The 20,482-nt window shown below is 44.6% G+C and overlaps 1 protein-coding gene across 2 annotated transcripts in view; it reads right to left on the bottom strand.

Annotated features, from left to right (window-relative positions):
* The window catches only part of TEX2 (testis expressed 2), a 39,923-nt gene extending 29,677 nt beyond the window's left edge, over positions 1 to 10,246 (bottom strand). The window contains exons 1-2 of one of the 2 annotated variants that reach the window (XM_048964691.1): positions 10,117 to 10,243; positions 9,344 to 9,516 (exon numbers count right to left, since the gene is read on the bottom strand). The gene's annotated coding sequence lies outside the window, so the exon portion shown is untranslated. Of the gene's footprint in view, positions 1 to 9,343; positions 9,517 to 10,116 lie in introns of both variants that reach the window. The other variant, XM_048964690.1, reaches the window with a different exon arrangement.
* Positions 10,247 to 20,482: the final 10,236 nt, after the last annotated feature.

Here is a 20,482-nt window from a genome sequence, read left to right as displayed (position 1 = left end):
GATGAAGCACAGGGCCAACAGCATGTCTGCCACAGCATGAGACAAAGCTAGCTGGGAAAACATAGCAGCACAGTCCGTGCACATCCCCAGAGCTGGGAGCAGAGGGTTGCAGGCAGCAAGGAGGAAAGACTTCAGCAGTGCAACAAACCTGATGGCGTGCCTGGACAGCAGCTGTGTAATGTCACTGCAGGCAGTGGATTCCCAGCTTGCACAAGGAGAGCACGTTCAACTTTCAGCACATAATTCCTGCTTTCCTCCTATTAACTATTTTATTCTTGTTTCCTCATCATCCACAAACGTCTCTATTTAGTACTCCTGTGGAATGGGATTTAGAAATAAAGGCACTACCAACAGAGCAGTGGAACAGATGGAGGATGAGCCTGCGGCACAGCCTGCAGCCAGCTCTCCTGCCCAGCACAGGAGCTGGGTTGAGTCCATCTCCCAGAGCTGCTGCACCAGCCACCACCACACACCCTTCCATCACATGATAGCATAGAGAGCAAAAGAGCCCACTGGTTCCCATGCAATCCAGAGCACAAAACACAGAACTGCTGCATTTGCTTTCTTCTAAAAGGGAAGAGAGGACAAATCTAAATTACTGGCACTGCAGAAGCTGTGTATCTTTAGAATCACAGAATCACCAAGGTCAGAAAAACCTACGAGATCATCCAGTCCAACCATCTGCACATTACCAGTAGTTCTCACTAAACCATGTTCCTCAAAGACACAAAAACTCAAAAAGATTTACACCTCAAAAAATTACATCTTATGGAGAGGGCAGGTGCTGAGGGACAGCACTGATGGACATAGCAGCAACTCTCTCCTTATCTCACCGGGGAGGAAAAAAAAAAACAAATAAAATAAAAAAATAAAAATTAAAGAATCCACTCCTCATTAATCTGATGAAAGATTACCTAAAACCCCTTTGGATTACTCCACAGTTGAGAATGCTGCCCACATCACTGATTAAATTAAAGGTCGCTATAAAAAACTTTGGGGAATGTCACTAAGTGACTTACAGAAACAGGCTGCTCTGAATCCTCAATCAAGAAGGGTTTACCAGAATGGTGTTACACTCATTCACTCAACCATCCAAATGCATTATCAGCAGGAGGAACTGCACACAAGGAACAGGTGAGTGTTCAAGAACTTCTTTACATTTACATTCCTCTCACTAACACCAAAAAACCTCACATCTTGTATGACATCGAACCAAACAAACTCGTGTATTATTAGGATGCATCTCTTGAAAGATCCGTGGTGTGGTGTCTCTCTTTCCTCATTGCTTCTCCTCAACAGAAGCACAGATGCCTTAAGGTGCCCAGGACCCGCACGCCCCAGGCATGCTGTTATCTGAGGATTAGCTGCTCTCTGACCTTTCATCCTCCAGTTCTGGTGGTACTTTTTCAACTGCTGGACAGCAAATCCCCAGGCAGTTGGCAGAGAAAGTAAAGAAAAACAAGCAATGTCAGGCTTGGTGCAGCATCTACCTTAGATACACACAAATAAAGAAGTATTCATATGCACAAAGGTAGATGAACTCTAATGGGAAAGTTCATTAGCCTAAGGCACTCAGGTACACAGCAAGCCATGGCTGTTAAAAGACAGGGCTGCTGACAGAGGGGGCCCTGGTTACACAGGCCTCCCTCCTTCCAGCTCACCTACCCACGGAAGCAAGAAGAGTCTTTGATGAATGAAAAAAAAATGCCTTCTAGATAGGGCAGACCAGAATTTCTCAGAAGTCTGAAAATGCAATTCCCAGAGGGCTCCAAAGGAGAAGGTCACTAACAGCACATCTTCACATCCAGGCTTCTCACAGCTGTGAATTTTCAGACTTTGAGAGGCGGTGGAACAAAAGGAATTCAACAGTAATTCAAACCAAAAGTCAGCGTGTCCTGCAAGATTTGTTTTAGTTCTTAAATAGTTCTTCCTGCTTCAGGTACTTCAGCCAGGAGGCCACCTTGCAAACAACTCTGCTCTGCCACCGGGTGTGAGGAAAACCAATGAGGGTATTTGCTACAACTCATGCTGCCCAGAAACTGCAAAGGCAAGCAGCACACATCAGTACCACGCCACCAAATAAAGCTCTGCATGATCTGATTTGGGAAGGAAATGGTTTGCAGACTACATTTCCAGACTTCTTTGACGGACCTGTGCAGGTAATCACATTATTTGGAGTTTTAAAATTGTAAAGGGAGCGATAAAAAATGTTGTTGCCTCACTGACAATTAGTGCTCATACAGTGCCTCAAACTAATCACATCATATAGAACCTACTAACTTACCAAAGGGGCAGTAGCAAAGACTAAAATCCTGCTGAAGGTGATCCAGCCCATCTTATTCTGGCAACCAGTACGCAGAAATCATAAGCTACCAGTAACAGCTTAACATATTAAGCTTTCCTCCCCAAAGCATGATTGGGGTAATTTGTGTTTCCAAAAGCTGATATACATTTTAATTGCAGTATATTATAGGTCAATTACAGACTGCTTGAGTGTAACAGCTGCTTTACAGGCTTGATTCTTATTGAAATCAACTGAGTCAGAAAATGATGAGCACCTCCCACAAAATATTTTTAAAATCTTAATTGCTAAGAAACTATGGCAGATAGATACATCAAAGAAAAACAACTTGGCAAGTAATCTGAATTAACAGGATCCTGTTATAGAAAAGAAGATATAAACACAATGCATCTGTCATAAGAAAAAAAAAATCAGCATGCTCTGAGGCCTTCACGTACCTTGGAGGCCTTTTGCTCGCACCCTGACACGACAAAAGCACGAGAAGATCCTTCCTGCTCCATTTTTCTCTCTCAAAACATAAGTACTGGTAGCAGTACTTTAGAAAGATGCTTTGTCATGTGAAGTCTCAAAAGAAGTACACAAAATAAGACTGGTGGAATACAAACTGCATTCTCCTGCCCCTTCAGCACCACGTGGCTTCAGCAGCACCTGCCTGGTCCTGAACTTAGGACAAAAATTAACACAAATCTTTTAGAAGGCTTTAATCACTTCCTCAAGTTTTCAGCACTCTGCAAAATGTTCTCACTCCCCCTGGTGAAAAGTAGTTTCCAAAGATCAACAGTGCAGGACGCAATGCAGCCATTACTCATCCTTTCAGCAATTATTTGTTCCTACAGGGTTTAATTCACTCATCCAGCACGCAGGCAGATGTAGGCCCTTCCCACAGGGGAGAGAAGACCTCAGGCAGTCTAGGGTTAACGGGACAACATGTGTACACAAAATCATTCCTCCAGGCCTCTGTATGGCAGACACAGGCAGGAGCCCCGACCTGCTGCACACAGAGCTGCACACGGAGCTGCAGGTCCCACTTCCCTACATGGGAGCAGAGGGAGCTGCTTCTAAGACCCCATCTGACAAACCCAGCAGCTGAAAACAAGAGCAGACAGTCAGTGCCTCAGGGCCACGTATACCCAGATTCCATTGCTTCCTGCTGTATTAATACTGCAAGACTAAGAAAATAGCTTCTTTTTGGCCTATGCATTTTTCAGAATTCCAGCTCTTCAGATTCAACTAGTATTCATGCAGGCTTGCTGCTTTTACTCTCCTTTGCACTTTTTTTCAGTTAAAAAAGGACCACAATAATCCTTTTCTCAGCCTGTATTTGCTATCCAATAAACAGCTACTATCTTAGTTATGTTTATCTAACAAAAGCTGCCAATGACTTCAACAACATAAAAGTTTCCACCACTGCAGAGATAATGTCTGTATTCTCAACTACTTGATAAAACTGAGAACCAATTCTCTCCCCTGTACATGGGTTACATTTTGTGTGCACATTCACAGAAAAAGCATCATTCAAGGAGCTGCAAGGAATTTAACTGTAGGTCATTAACGCTAAGGTCTCGATTTGCTGGGAGATAAAAGAACAGAAAGCCACCAGACAGACTCAAAAGGGTAAAGGGAAATATCTGTCTTTGAGCCACATCCTGCTTTCTTCAATTACAGTACTGTGCAGGCAATTCTCACCTCAGAGACAGGGCAACGTTTTTGTATACATGCTTAACACATCTACCCCACACTCTTTAGTTAGAGTCAATCAGCTGTAACAAACTCTAAATTACATACATTAATAATTCAGTAAGTGCATACATACTTCCTCACACATCACCATACAGCAGGGGTGCAGTCATTTAAGAGAGGCTTTTAATCAGTGAGCAGTGGTGTCAGGGAAGCCAAGCACAGGTGTCAGCTCTGCCAGTCATCCAGGATGAGGTGGCAAGCAGCTGATGACTGGAGTAACCAGGGCAGGCTCTGTTATGCTATATATAGTTAAGACTTCACAGACTGGCCTGGGTGCTCTTTTGGGGAAACTGAAGAGCAGTGCCAGTGGAACCCAGAAGTGCAATGGAAATCTGTTCACCTTGCATGCACCACCATGCAGCGAGACAAGCTCTTCTCCATTAAACAGCCTCACTGGTAAATACACTGCTTGTGGCACCTGGATGCAGGAAGCAGTTTAAATATATATATATTTATATATATACATACACACACACCCATGAGAGTGAAGTAGTAAAACAACACCCACAGTGCTGTACAGCCATTTACTCTTCTTTATCATCTTAATTTTGAACTTTTTGGTTGGTAGAAAGAATAAAAAAATATCTAGCTAGAAATTTTAAAAATCTGGCTACTAGAAATGACAGTGAAAAGTGATCCCAACAGAAATCACACACAACATCTATCCAACACTCAAGAACCAACCCCTAAAGCTTCACAGTGAAAGGTCAATGCAAGCAGACATTTATGCTTTTAAATCTAACCCAATCTTTTCTTACAGCCTCGGAGTCCACGTGTTTTTCTAGCAGTGTTAGGCATGGATCTTCAGCTTCTTGTAACACTATTTAGTTCAGCATCCTGGAAAAGGAGGCCTGTTATTGTAAAGGGAACAGTAACAGGAATTACAGAACAGGAGATGGCTGTCGTGTACAACTGCTCCTTCCTCCATTTACATCTCTCACAATTCACACAAGTAATAAAATGAATAGTGTTATCATTTTCCTAAAAGTGCAAGAGTTGCCATGCATTTGCTCAGAAGGATTATTAAAGACCTGGCAAAATCTTCATTAACCTGCACGCTTTTGAGCTGACAGATCACCTCCTCTTCTTTCTTATCCTCTTCTCCCAGTTCATTTAGCACTTCAAGCCAAGTCACACAGAAAGACGTGTGAAAGCAATTTGACAACAAGTGCCACTGAGAAGGTCTCGGAATGATAAGCCTTATCAAACTTCACAGCATTTACAAACCAGGACAGAAATACACTTCATTTACCACCAAAACACATCTACGTATGCATTCAGTCCCAAACGTTACACAAAAGTATTGGGACAGAATGTAAAACGGGTTGCACAGTTTCCAGGCTCAACCAGAGGATACTGTGAGCCAAACCCAGGCAGCAGCTCCCACTCTCTGCTGTCACATGTCAGGCACTATTTCCCAACCAAACTACCACAGCGATGAGCATGACTATCTCCCTTCCTCCCACAGAAGCCTTACTCTTTGGCTGTGTTTGGGCTCATAAAACATTATTATTCCTCTATCTTAAACTTGGCTTCCAATGACACAAAATGATTTTTGCAGCTATTTAATTTCAGACTGTAACTTCATTGCAGTTCACAACAGGTTGCAGTTGAATGTTTCAGCCTGCCATGATCTGCTTTGAAATTTCCAGTGTCAAAGGTAGACAGTAGCCTGCTTTGTGCCTGTATTTTGGCAGTCCTGTTCTGGAACTGAAATCAAACACAACACTCAGAATGCAGAATAAGATCTAGAGTCTCAGAGCTCTCAGTCTTCTGCATAAGCTACTTAAACCCAGTGTAGCAATTTTTAGGACTCAGACTTCTTAGGATGTCCTAAATCCTGAATAAGCATTTTGAAACTGTTTCCTGAGACCCTCTTTTAAACTGACCATCCCATGTTCTCACAGCTTCAGGGTAAGAATCCACCACCAATAGGATAAGCGGTCCAAGATACCCAATACTTGCTCCAGCACCAATGGACACTCTTTTGCCATGTTCCTGTCATCCAGCACCAGCCAGGTCAGAGGGCAGAACAGTTTATAAACCACAGCTCCGCTGGGTAATGAATATCAAAGCCCAGTTCATACAACAATTCAATTGTGCTGCCCTCCTGGCCCTTAAGAGAGAACACCAGTGTTTACTACATTTTACTGATCTTGCCACCCCGCGTCCCTCAGTCACCTTCTCTCCTAGAATGCCAACTTAACCCTTATGCAGAGCTTGGTCCAAACCCAGGCGACTCCATTCATCTCCAGGTCTTCTGAGGGACAACACACCCAAGTGCTGACTCTTCAAGAGGTTAAGTATCAATCCTCAAACACCCCAGGTGAACAGGCACACACAGGCACGGCCATGTAGCACAAACTCTTCATGTTTTGTTGCCTCAAGTCATAATGGGATCTTGACTGATTATTATTAACTTCCTGCTGTCAAAATTCTGAGCCTGTTAACAGAAGCCTGTGGTACCTCTGATGGACAGACAACACTGTGCTTAGCAGTCCTGCCTTTGCTCCCTTAATGTCAAATACTCCTCCAGCTGTTAGGCTGGAGGCACTGTCACAGGGCAACAGAGAAGAGATTGTTCCCTGGGAGGCAGCCTTTGCACCAACTGAGCTCAGTCAAACTCAGGAAGAGGTTGAAATAGTTAGAAAGCACTAATAGTTGAAAAGGCACCTGGAAAATAAGCTATTTTCTGCACACAAAAGGCAGTGAGTAGGAGAATTAGACTAAAGGAACCAAATCTAATAAAAATCAATAGAGCTACTAAATTGCTCTCCATCAAATTCTTTTTTAAGTCTCTCCTTTCTCACAACACCTTAAAAAAGCTTAATAGTTGTACCATTAATACACTAAAAATCACGGCCTGCCCATATTTTCTCACTATTGCCTTCATTTAGTCATTGCTGCCTCCTGAAATACAAAGCACTTTAGAGAAGAACGTATCTTTTTCAATCACTGTAGAGCACCTTGGAATAATGAAGTGTTTTATGAATAGGGCTCACTGATGCTATGTGCCACTGCAGGCAGGTTGATGTTTCCTCCAGAAATGTAAGTGAAAGTCTGAAATACAGTGATCTTGCTTATAACCTGAGATATCAAAATCTGAGAGAGATGATGCCCTACACTGAGCACGGAAGTTACATTTACACTTGTCATTTCTTTTCTATAGCACTTCTATAATAACAAAATAATAACAAAATAATTTATGCTGAAAGAGAACTCTGGAGTCAGTTTGGTCCAGCTCTCGCTCAGCAGAGCCAAGGTTGAGCCTTTCATCAAGGGGAGGACCCCAGGAATAAGGTTAGTCACATGGAATGTTGCAGGACTGGCTTTGACCTTCAGAGTTCTCAGGTGTCCATGTGAGAGAGGGTACATGAATGTTCAGACAACTCTGTGTGGAGGCTTTTCTTTGAACAAGTCTTTCACCACGTCCCAGCACAAAGCCAATACTGCCTTACTTAACTCCCTCATTTGCCCCTTAAGTGCTATTCTTCTTCAGCTCTGACATGTAGCATCACTCTCTCCATATTTCACTGTTTCAACATCTGTCCCCTTGAAATCACAGGGCATTCTTTCTAGCATCCACTTTACATTACCTAGAGTAAGAAAAGTCATTGTTCATTCCCTTTATTGGCCACACATGGCATCCTTATGCATTTCCAGAGTACGTTTCTACTCTGAATATATTATGGCTCTTCCAATACCAACTATGTGCTCATGAAGGCTCACAGCATTAACTCTTATCGTTATTTCGCTCATATCTCAACCTACATTGCACTCTCCTTTTCCAACATACATTGCCATCTAATTGATTCACCTTGGGCAGTAAGGATTTCCAGGACATAATGCCTTTATTCAAGGATAAATGTTTCAGAGCACACTGAATTAACACTACCATTTACTGCAGATATCTGACGGCAACATTTCTAGCCTGCCAACAGAAAAGAAGAAAAATCCAGAGATTTTAAACGACTTTTTCAAGCTCCAAGAATGTACATAAAACCAAAATTTACTCTATTTATTTCTCAGTCCCTTGAAACTTACAATTTGTCCTAACTGAGAAGCTCTTTCCTTCAGCTCCCCACACCATAAGCTACACGTCTCCTGGGCCACAACAGGCTAAGGCTTGGTCCTGGGCACTGCACAGAGAACAGGACAGGGGATCACCATCACAGGAGCGTGCCTTTACATATGTTCAGTGCTGAGCTCAGAACCTGTCCATCCCATACAAGACAAGGTCAGTAACCTCTCAGGCTTGCTGGAAGTGATTTCTTTACTCTGATTTCACCTAACGGATCAGGTTCCTGTGGCATAGAAAGGTGAGGTTACAGCAGCACAATCTCAACATTTATCAACACGATTTTAAGCTTATTCCTGTTACTTTACCCCTTTTTACTAGTAACTTTCACTATCACCCATTGCTTTATTTACACTTACAGCATAAAAGGGAAATTACTTGCATTGAATATTCTGCTTATGTTTCCAGCTTCACATTCCTTAGTTTGTAATTCAGTCGTCTTAGACTTCATTTACTTACAAATAACCGCCATCAATACTCAAAGCTACTAAACAGTTTTATCACCCAAACTAAAAGCAGTCAGCAACTGACAAATATACTTTATGGGGCCGTGAACTTCAAGTTTTCACTTTGGATTTCATTAATGGATTTTCTTTTCTAAAATAAAAGCAACACAGGTCATTTAAAGAAATTCTCTGCACAGACCAAAAGTTTCCCAAAGGCGTGCTGAGCTCACCAGTACAATGCACAGGGCATTGTATCAATCAAGCAGCAGTCTGATAAAAGATGCCTCTGAGCACAGGATTATCTTTTTGTGCTTTTGCTCAAAAGACAAAGCTCCTTACTTATCCCTGCTCAGAAACACTGCCTCATACCTCAGCACCGACATGGAGAGTTAATAACATGCCACCCGCAGCAGGGCACTGCATTGGATCAGCTTTAAAGGCCATCACAATGGTAACATCTTATATATTACAAATGAACCTGAGTCTTTAAAGCCAATTCTAACACTAAAAGTGTTACTTTCTTTTGCTTAAGTTAAATTGCTTTTATCTTCAAATTTAACACCAATTCAGAGACAATTGAAAGCAAGTACTCCCACTGCCTAGTTTTATTCAGATTAGGAATATAGTTACTATAAATTCCAAAAAAAGCCCTGAGATTGTGAAACTGCCTTGCTTCCCTGAGTTCTGCAGGCAAGAACATCTTGAAAGAGGAGTTATGTGAAGACAGAGGAGTATGACAAAGCATCTTAACAGCATTCCAGGCTCACTGTGATTTACCTCGCAGTTACAACGGGGGAGTTACAAAAGTTTCATTTCAGCCACACTGAACTGCCCGAGATGACAGCTGCTGCTGCAGCTCCTTCAGACATTTGCCGACAAATACAACCATCAAAAAGTTGAGCACAGACATTTAGAAGGAACTTGATGAAACGTGATGAAACGACACTGAGCTGCAACAGACAGGTAAAATATAATTACATTAACAATTAAAAGAGACTCAGGAGCCGAAACGCCGACACCTGGGACAAGAAAAAGAAAACAATTCGAGGTGACGGACAGATCAGCTCTCCGCCCTCGAGTTCCACCAGGAACACGCGTTACAGCCCGCTGTGCCGCCTGCTTTTAAAGGCATCGCTTCCACTCCGGCGGCGGCCCCGGCAGAGCGCACCTCCCGCCTCATCCAACTGCGCCCCGCCGACCCGCGCCCAACAGCGGCACGGATAACGGCGGGTCGGCCCGCACCGCCAGCACGGCTCACCCGCCGGCACCGGCCGCAGCCCGGCGCGGCCCGAGCCCGGGGAGCCCCGCGGGGCGCCCCCTCCTCGCCGCTTCGGCCCCGGCCCGGCTCCGCCCTGCCCCAGGCCCAGCCTTCCTCCGCCGCCGGACGCCCCTTCCACTCCTCGCTCCGTGCCCGCACCCCGCCGGGCTCTGGCTCTCACACCGAGCGCTGCGGCGCCGCTTCCCGGTGCGGCGGAGCGGAGCACGGCGCCGTGCGGAGCCAGCCGAAGCGGCGCGGCCCTGCCTTGCCCTGCCCTGCCCGCTTCCCTTACCCGCGGCTCATGGCACTGCCCGGCGCGGCCCCGGCGTTCCGCGGCCCGCGCCTCCAGCGCCGCGCCGGGCGGCAGCGAAGGGATGAGAGGCGGCGGAGCTGCCCGGCGCCGCCAATCCGGGCCCCGCGGTGGGCCGGGCCTGCCGGAGCCGCCGCAGCGCCGGCTGGAGGGGCGGGGCGGGGCGCGGGGCCGCCGCGAGCCGGGGGAGGCGGGGCGGGCCGCGGCCTGGCGGGGCGGCGGCGGGGACGGGCGGGGGGCAGAGGGAGGAATCGGCCCGAGCGCGGGTGGGCGACGCGCTGCCGAAGTTTCGGTCCGAAGGGAGCGATGACACGAGGAACGGCTCTGCCAAACGAGAGCGGCGGATGACCGACGGGGGATTAATTGGGATTCATTCCTCTGCCGCTCACTTGGAAACATCCGCGAAGAACGAGCGCCCTGCCCGGAGAAGCGCGAGCCGAGGCCGCGCCGCCTCCCGTTCCCGCCCCCCCCCCCCGCTGGGAGCCGCACCGCGTGCCGCCGCTTCTGCGGAAGACCGAATTTAGTTGGGGTGTTTCTCTCGGCTGTCGGTGTGGGTTCTGCGGGTACATTTTTAGCGCTGTAATCACCGGCTGCATCATTGCATGGCAGCAGCTGCTGACGGCGGGAAGTGTGTGTGCGAGCAGACACAATAAAAGTTGTTTGGTGTCAAAACAGTATGCAAATGCTCAAAATGTGTTACCCAAACAACCGGCCTTTGCTCTGGAAAACACGCTGTGTCAGAGCGCGTTTTATGCCCTCCTAATATTTCCCAGTTTGCTGCAGACTGATAAAAAGGTTAACTCCCTTTTTCAAAGGGGTTTTGTTCTCATAACAGTCTCATGCAATAAGAGACCACAGCCCAACCGCTGCTCTTCCCTGTACAATGTTGCTCTTCCTTTAGGAAACTTCTCGTTACAACATCTTCACTGGGTTGGACTGACCCTGGCCTTAGCTACCCAGGTTTCTGTAGCTGCTCTGTGGATTAATGGGGCTGCAAGATCTCTCCTCACTCCTCTTCTCTTAAACAATTTAGGTTTGAATAAAAACAATTCAATGCCTTCCCTCAATGTGGAAATGAATTCTCACTAACCATCTTTGGGCTCTTTAAGGTTCCTAGAAGTGATTTTTAAACCTGCAATTCTTGCATACAGTTCTAAAAGGAGAGGTGACCGAGCTGTCAGCACCCAGCAAAGTGTGGTGAGGGCCAAACTCACCAAATGGAGGGCAGATCTTCCAGCTGTGGCTGTCCCAGCAGCATACTCATCTGTCTCACCTCTGCCTGACCTGAAGGAACCCAACAAAGACTGCACTGTGTGATCATCGTTCCATCCATTATTATGCAGTCATTTTTTAAGTTAAAAATATAGCATTATGTTTAAATATATGTAAAAACATATTCCGTCGTCTAAGATAGGTTTCTTTTTATAGCTCTCATAGTAAATAGGCAGACCTTTGAATCATTATACAGAGCTGGTATTAATGTTTCCAAAGTCTGAAGATAAGATAACGGTTGTTTTCTTTATAGGAGGTTATCCCTGCAGGAACAGAAGCTATGGCTGAAACAGAGCAATGGCTTGTTGTCAGCTCTGTTAAACTATGACCAATTCACAAGAAGCTTTTTGTAACCTCTGTAGCTCCTGACTTAGGAATCATGTGCCCTGAAAGGCCTGGCCTTGAGAAAAAAAAATGTTTGAAGTTGTGTGCTCGGCAAAGGCTTCTTCCAGAAAGGGACAGAACCCGAGCAAAGGGCGAGCCAGGTGGCAGGGAGCTGAGACATGAGCTGTTACCTGCCTTGGGGCTCCGCGGTGCGTCTCAGCTGGGAATCCACTCACACGGCAAAAGGAAGAGTCGCTGAATTTGAGTCATTCCATGTTGTGAGAATAAATCCTTTTGTTGGATAATTCATTTTCCATCCAACCTATAAAAAGACAAGAGAATAAAGCCGTGTCTATGTATTTTTAATATTTCCGTATCCCACATGTAAATATGCAGTCACTTTGAGAAACAACAGGCCTGCAGGCACTAGAAATAGGCATCTCCAGTCAGGAGCTCCTTTTGAAAATAATGACTTTAATCTTTCAGAATATGTGAGGGAGACATTTAAATGCCTTCTAAAAGCAGTGCTTGAGCGGGACTGTAAAGCAAGAAGTAATATTTCTTTCCCAGAGCTACTGTGAGATTCAGTTCATTTCTCTGTAACATCCCCATCAGAATTTCACAGCTCAGGACAGTTTGAAGTTGGTACTTTTGTGAGAATAGAACATTACAAGTTCTGCCTTGGGTTTGCAGAAGGTTTTGAGGAGGGTCAGTGCGGGCAGCAGCAGGGCAGGCCTGCTCACCATCTTGTGCTGCAGAACTTTAAAACAAATGAGGCAGCAGCTGTGTCTGCACACATGAATCGTGACAATTTTGTATGCATGGGAACAGCTTTACTACTGTTTTGTTGGCTTCTCTGCACAGCATCAGATGCAACGGAGAGAAGTTTCACACAGAAAAACAAGCAGTGCTGCTGCCCAGTTGGTGCAAAGCCAAGGCTTCCTGCCAGCCCTCACCTGGTTCTGACTGCGGCTATGGAGCAGTATCAGCTCCCCAAACACTCTTTTCCCACAGTGCTTGTGTGCAATGCATTGGTAGGAGAGCAACAGCCTCTCATGGCTGCCAGGTCAGAGCAATGCACGGAACAGGCTGCAGCCATCTAAGCAGGGAGTGCAGAGCCAGAACTCTGGCCAAGCACTGCCAAGGTGACACCTGGAGCTCCCAGGACAGTGGAGCAGTTGGATTGCTGCGAATTTGCATTTGCTGCTCAGGCCTGCAAAACCCTCCTGATGCTTCTCAGGCTGGTGCCATGCCTGTCACTGCATCCCAGCAGGAAGATACACAGGCTGCTGCACACCCCTCTGTGGTGCCACCCATCTCTGGGTGTCCATGAGCTACAACAAATAGCCGTGTGCACTCGAAAAGCCACGTGCATGCTGCCAAAGTCACATGAAGGTTGCAGGAGCTGGTATCTGGATTTCAGTGTACCTGGCAATTGCACAAAACTCTAAAAGGCTGAAATGTGATCTGCACATGATGGAGAAGTCAATACTTCTCCCTCTGCAGAGACCTTTGTGGGTTAGGGTATGCTGGCTGAGCGCTGGAGCACTTCAGAGTACAACTGTAATAAAACACAAAGCTGGGAGGAGGCACAGGGGATACAGTGACTCTTCTGTACATTTTTCCTGCAAAGGCACGAGCCAAAAGTCCTTGACAGTAACAGCAGATGATACAGACAATTTTCTCTTAATCAGAAAAAGCAAAGCACAAAATTAACAGCAAGCATCCTGACCTTTTAGCTGACAAATTGTTCACCTATTTTAAATCTACAACTAAATTTAGTGCTCCTGATACAGAACAGCTGAAGTCACAGGTTTAAACTAGGCAAATCCACAGCAACTTTTCCACAAGCACGGCTTTAACAGTCAGCAGTACCTTTCAGCTCTTGCCTGGACAGATGCTGAGGTTCTACACTGGTGTGCTCAATAGAAATAGTTACTAGAGAGGAAAGAGCATTGGCTATAAAGTAAAAATGAGCATCAGCCTTAAGACCCAGAGCTCCAAATCAACTTGTTCAGTATTCAAGAGAAGCTAGGTCCGTAACATGTAGAGAATATGGCAGAACATGTGGGCAGGTCATCCACGACAACTTTATTGTCCCTTGTCTTCACAGGAGAAGACAAAAAATTAATTCCAATTAATCACAAGTGTGATTTGAATGTGTTTACTAAAGTTAAACAAGAGCCCTGCATGAATGCTGTTACTCAGTATTAAACTGGACTTCATTTGATTTAGTTTCCTTCCGTTTCAGAGTGAAGTATCCTAGATCAAATTAATTTCACTTAATTCTCAATATCTGCAATAAGGGCTTAATAGAATGTAAATAATCTCCTTTAAAAGCGATTCAGGTAAGGCCTCCTGAGTGTACCCTCTGAAGAAAGACTCATATCAATAGGCTTAATGGGAATTGTTCCTGGATCATGCTTGTGTGAGGTCAAAACATCTGTCAGCACTCACCAAGAAAGTAGTGATGCTTCACTCTGAGAGCACGAGTATCTGATCCACAGCTGAATGTATGCCTGACCATGTGGAACCAGAAACTGTAGGATGGGGTGAATTCCTTGTTAAAAAAAAAAGAGGAATTAAACTCTGAAGAAAGTTTGGTTTCTTCAGCTGAGATGGAGAACTGGCACAGGTGTAGCCTTGCACAGGACATCCCCTGTGTTCTGAAGATGTAAACAAAATGTGCACTGTTTTTGTGAGGCTGATTTAATTTAGGCTGTTGCTATCTAATGCAAACAGTTTCACGTTGTACGTATGACTTCATATTTCATATGATCTTGTTTTTTTTTCACATTTAAGAACTGCTCCCTGCTGTTCAAGAGTGAGTCATGTCTTGTTCAGAGTACCAAGTCTTTCAATTAAACATTGCTCAGTAGTCTACCCAACCAATATCCCTGAGTCCGTTTCAAGTGCTCACAGACAATATGTTTTCCACATTAATCCATTGAGACACACTAAAGAGTCTAATAAATACATACACAGTCTGCTCAGAAAAAGAAGGAAACTAAACACAGCCATACGTTAAATCTTCAGAGCATCAAATCACATCTCAGAATATGAACAAATTCTGAATTTGAGCAAGACGCACTGACTGCTCAGTGCTGCTTTACATTGCATTTAGAAAGACATTCTCAATAATCAAAGCCTCCCCAAACTCTCATGTTTTAAAAATAGTAAAATGTATTTCTTTTGAAGTATGCGCTTGTTACAGCTATTTAGGAATCTCATACTGAACTCAGATGGATCTTGAACGTCCCCTGAGGATGATTTAGATGTCAGCATTCATTCATTAACAGATGGGAAGCTGTCCAGGACAGTACAGCAAGAAAACACATGATGTCCAGGCTTGCTTTCTGCTTCTTCCTGTCTTAGACAGGATTTTCTGTGCAGTTCTTTATAAATAAATTCAAGGTTAAATATGAGTAAAGTAAGAAATGCAGAGAAAACCAGTCCAGAATTGGCAGTGCATCTTACTTATTGATCAACAGGGTACTTCTCTCTAGTGGAAAGGAGAGCATTTAGCAAAACTTCACACGAACAGTGACAATCTCACCTCTCCCCAGTGCCAACACATATTCCCACTCCTCCTCTCTGACCATGTGTGCAAACATCTTCCTCCTCATTAACAGAGAGACACATCAGCCCTAATGCCACAGGGCTCAGGCAAACGCTCACAGACCCCAACAGGTTTAATGTTGACCTTCATGAAATACTTTTTTGAATAAGAAGCAAACAAGCTCTCTTACAGAAGCAATAAGGCTGTTGTGGAAGCAGTCACCCTAAGAAAGAGCGTAGATGCCAGACATGAGAAGAAGCCAATACATTCAAGGGCTCTCCTGGCTGAAATGTTGGGCTTTATAGATGTGGGAAGGGCAGAGCTTGGAGCAGCTATGCTACTATGGTATGACAAAGGCAGCCTTCTCTCAAAACCAGGCAGAACCAGATAAACTCCACGAGAATGACCTTGAGAAAAAAGGCTAGTGGAGTGCTTCAGGATAAAGTGCTGGCTGAAAGGATTGAAATTGCATGCAGAAAAACTGTCTCCTATTGTCTGATTCCTCCCTGTTCGAGGAAACGGAATTTCGTACTTTCATTGTAAATAGAAAGGCTGCATCAAAGTACTTGAGCGATCAATTTTGCCTGCTATTAGAAACAATCTGATGAGCCTAAAACCATCTAAGTGCTCTGGTCAAAGAGGGGAATAAAAGCTCTACTCACTTCCTCATGGAAAGGCAGCAGTTTTATTCCTTTGACTGCAACTGCACAGAGCTTGGAAAGTCGAGGGTGCATGAAGAATGGTTGCTTTGATTTATGGAGTGCAGAACAGGGTACATATGGCTGTGGACATAATGCCTCCTGACACTCCTTTGCCCTTCACTACCTTAAGTACAAGTAGATGTAAAGCAGCTACCAGTCAAACTGGTGGCATGCACTGGTAGAAATGGCTCCAGAAGCACAGCAATTAGGAGAATCGGTTGGTGTGAATACATGGCCTCGTTCGTGTCTGTACGCAATGAAGAAAACACAGATGTGACCTTTGTCAGCAAGTCAGTGCACTAATTAGTGTGTCAGAGTTAATAACCACTAAACTTGAAAATCTGACCTATATCTAGTACAAAAAGGAAAAGGCAGCAATTTGCTTAAGTATCTATTACACTGCTAACAATTATGAGCTGAAAAACTAGACCATAACGCAGGAAACTTGTAATTAAAAAGCATCAATTATCATTTTCTCCTGGTAGGGGACATTAATCAGGTCTGCCTGCCACAGTCCCAATCAATATACAGACAGACGTAGAGTTGCATGATTTGTCCTGGACCAGTTAGAAAGAAATCAAATCAGTAGGACAGTAGCAACTTCAGCAAGAAAGGAGAAAAAAGAAGGAAAAGGAGATTAAGATAGTTCAAGAAAACCTATCCATGTTTCTTGTTTGGCAAAGCACAGGTGTGTGTCAGCCTTATTTTCTAGCAGGGCAGCCTTGCCTCCCTCTAGCAATGACTAAACTGGATTTAAGCAGCATACACAATGTTCTGAGGTTTCAGGGCTGAGCCAGCTAATACTTTCTGTCATGCTGAACATACCATCCTTCTATATAGATCAACCAGACCCAGAGTTTGCCAGGAGGAACGTGAATCTCTCCTCTTAAGCCCACATATTTCCCCTCTGCTCCTTTAAGGTGTCAGACTTTCAGCCGAGGGAGCAGATTGTCTAAAGGCTGCTGCATGCTCAGCACCCACAGGCAGAACCAGTTTATCGAGTACCTGGCCATGCTGTGAGTACACACAGATTTGTTCTTCCAAGAAGCTCCAGCCCTGAGGAGTACACTGAGTCAGGGCTGTGTTAGTGAGATTGTTTGAAATTTGCAGCCAGGGAGGTGGTTTGCTTCTGCTCTATTTGTGTGCACTGACACTTCCAGCACTTGGCCTGTGGCCACATGTGCTAAGAGCTAGGGGACTATCAGACACGGCTGATTCACCTCACTTATGGGATGTACTGTCATTAATGGCCCAAGTAATGGAGGCAGTGCAAGCTACCTAGTTCTGAACACCCATGTGGGCAACCTGGACACCATCACTGGCCTGAAGATTTGATCTATCATTTTGCACACAAGGACTGCGTTTAGACACTTGGCTTTACCTGATTTCAGCTGCGCCATGGATAATACTGCAGCATCACAGCTCATCTCCAGACACTCTGAGCTTCTCCCTCTTAGCAGCTTTTCCAGCTCCTGGTCTTTAAAGCTCCTGCTTCTTTAATGACCACAGAATGGAAATGAAAATGTGAAAAACAACCCAGTAACAAAATCAGAACTATGTTTTGCATTATGGAGACTTTGTGAGATTTTCATTATTTACATGCTTTAAATAATTTAAAATTATTCCAAAGCAATCTGTATCTTCTATTGTCAGACTCATGCTAATTTAATAACCTGGATGGCTGTAATTTTCATTAATTACCTTATACTCTGAACACATTTTTAATAGAATTGACTATTTTTTCTTCCCTTACACTCTTACATCTATTACCAAGCAGGAATGTCAAGTTCACCCCTTGCAATACTATCAGGATTCAGCCCACTTAAGACAAAGTCCTCATCTTTTACCTATCTGACATCAACCTCTCTGTCCCCTCCACTCCGAGCATAAGCCAGCAGCTCTCCTTTTTAATGCTATGGAAGCACTTATCTCCAGCCAGAGCTGCCCCCTAGGGAAAGGCTGAGGCTGGAAAGTGGTCGTTCCAAATAGGGGACGATGTATTTCTGTGACTTACTTCTGTGTGGAGACTGCACTAGCTCAGAAGCTCCTGCTGGGGTACAGCCTGGTGGGTGAAGAGTGCCACAGGGGAGTTCAGACACTTGTCACGATTAGTTCCATCACAACAGAAGTCAATCAGGGCTGTCAATTCAGCAGCTCTGAACAACATGAAGTTCACAGGCAAGACGTTTCTCCCCTCACAGCACTGTCTCACTGATTTTCAAAGTGAAACTGTGTCAGTTGCAGTGGAGACTTGGTTTTGTGCATAGTTAAAAAATGAATAATCACAAAACCAGTGCAGAGGATTTAAAGCCAAGCTCTCCCCATGAAAGTGGATAAGTGCTTTGTGGAAACAGACTACTTCAGCAGTCATGCTGCAAGCGCTGAACATAGCTTGGATTGTGCCAGATAAATAACAGCATAATAGGATTTTTTCTTCTGAAGACACACGTTCCCTGTGGCAACATCATAGTCTGTTACAGCAGCTGAGAATCAGGTTCCTCAGTGCTTCATGACTACATGTCCCCACAAAGAGCTAAACACTGACAGCAGAACTGAAATGAACCCATAGTCTTCCTGAAGCAACGCTTCTGCTACTTGCACAAGTGCCTGCCTTCAACAGGTACATTTTCTACTTCTAGGAGACACGGGACTTCTGAAAAAACATGAATGTTTGGAACAAGCCAACCAAACAACCAAGTACTCATTTTGCCACAGCACGTTCCCCATGCATCACCAATGCCATGAGATGCTCTCTCCCCTCTGCCATTTGTTTCTGGTCCCTTTGCAGGGGCTGCTCAGACATTTGCTGATTTGTGCCAAGTCTTTCAGCTTCATGCTGCTCTGTTTGTCTGTCAACAGACTTTTCAGCTGACTCTCTCTGAAAAAAACGTGATTTCTTTTGGTATTAAATTTAAACCTTAACAACAGTGATTACTTCCTGGAACAGTGAGAATTCTTGCAGCCTTCCCACTCAACATGCCTGTGACTGGTGAGAAAACAAATTACCTGTAGGAATATAAAGGCTGGCATTTAATTGAGGCTGCCCATGCAAACCACATTCTCACAATTGCTAGATTCTGTTTTGTTTTTTGTTCCTTTTTAATGGGAACACCTCTGATTTAGAGAGGAGCATTTCAAAGGATGAAGACAAGAAGCCCTGTTTTTCTGTGTGATTATGGAGACACGACAACATGCTTATTATTTCCCAAATAACTGTAAAAGCGATGTTTAAGTGTATTCAGAAAGGCCTTGAAATTCTAAACAACAAAATATGCTAGCATTTTAAATTCATCTTGATACTTTGTTATCCATCAGTTTGATTTCTACTGTAATTGCTGTGATTTTTTCCAGCCGTTTTCTCACTCTTTTTCCTTTCCTTCTATGCATCCGTTCCTTCTCAGGAGAGCAGCCATGCCCGGTCTGACAGCACTACTGCCGTCCCCAGAGCTGGGGGCTTATGATGCCGGAGAGCTTACCAGTGATTTCACAAAGAGGCAATCAGAACAAACACATAACATGCCCAGAAAAGTAAATAAGCTGCGGGTTTCATTCACCCACTGACGAACAGGATATTTACTCTTCCAGAAGTGGTGCCCAGCGTTTTACAAACAATTCATTAACCTTCGCGAGAGAGAAAGGAGGCCTGGTTGGTATGCTATGAAAACTCTTCATGAAGAGCGGTCGAGATCCAGACCAAGAATCCGTATCGGGGTGGGAATCGAACTCGCGAAGCTCGCTTGACCTTAGGGCCGCAGCTGCAGGGGTTCCCCCAGCAGGGGTCAGCCCCGGCCGGCTCAGCACGGCGGGCAGCGCGGCTTTCGGCCCGGCCCTGCGGCTCCCGGAACGAATCAGAGCTCATTTCTTCCACGCGAGGTCACGCAGAAATGCGCTTACATCGGACGAGAAAATAAGTAGCTGTTAGTTTGCTGGGAATGGAAAAAATAACAGTGGCAAAGATGCAATGCATTTCTGTATCAAAGATTCTGCTCTGCAAAAGTAGAAATACTACAAAATTCATCAAGCAAAGCAGTAGGATGGGCAGGGCTCTTTCTAAATGTGCTCAGTTCCAGCAAGATGTGGCCCTGCTGCTCAGAAAGGCGTGCTGCAAAGGCCTGAGAACCTTCTTCAGTTCTTCTGTCAAAAGGATTTTTAACAGCTAACGTGAATTCTCACTGAAAGCACTCACTACCAAAAAAAAAAAACGATATAAAAATGATAATGAGGTGGAAAAATCCCTACTAGACTGGACTTTCAGATTTAAAAGTGTTGAGAAATTCTCACATCTGTACCCTTGGTTCTGCTAGCTAGAAAACATTAACAAACTGCAAAAAGTATCAATAAAGGAAGGTAACACCATCATTACAATTTCTTTCTTAGGAACAAAAGTATAAAAAGCAGTACCCAAATGTTCAAAGCAAAAAGTACTTGTCCTTGCTCTTCTTGAATCAGAACAAACCCTCTTAAGGTGGAGGGAGAGTCTGAAACAAAAGCC

This window comes from Lagopus muta, chromosome 18 (assembly GCF_023343835.1).
Source record: "Lagopus muta isolate bLagMut1 chromosome 18, bLagMut1 primary, whole genome shotgun sequence".
NCBI lineage: Eukaryota > Metazoa > Chordata > Aves > Galliformes > Phasianidae > Lagopus > Lagopus muta.
The sequence above is the reverse complement of the archived record's forward strand: the minus strand, read 5'-3'. Positions and strand labels throughout refer to the sequence as shown.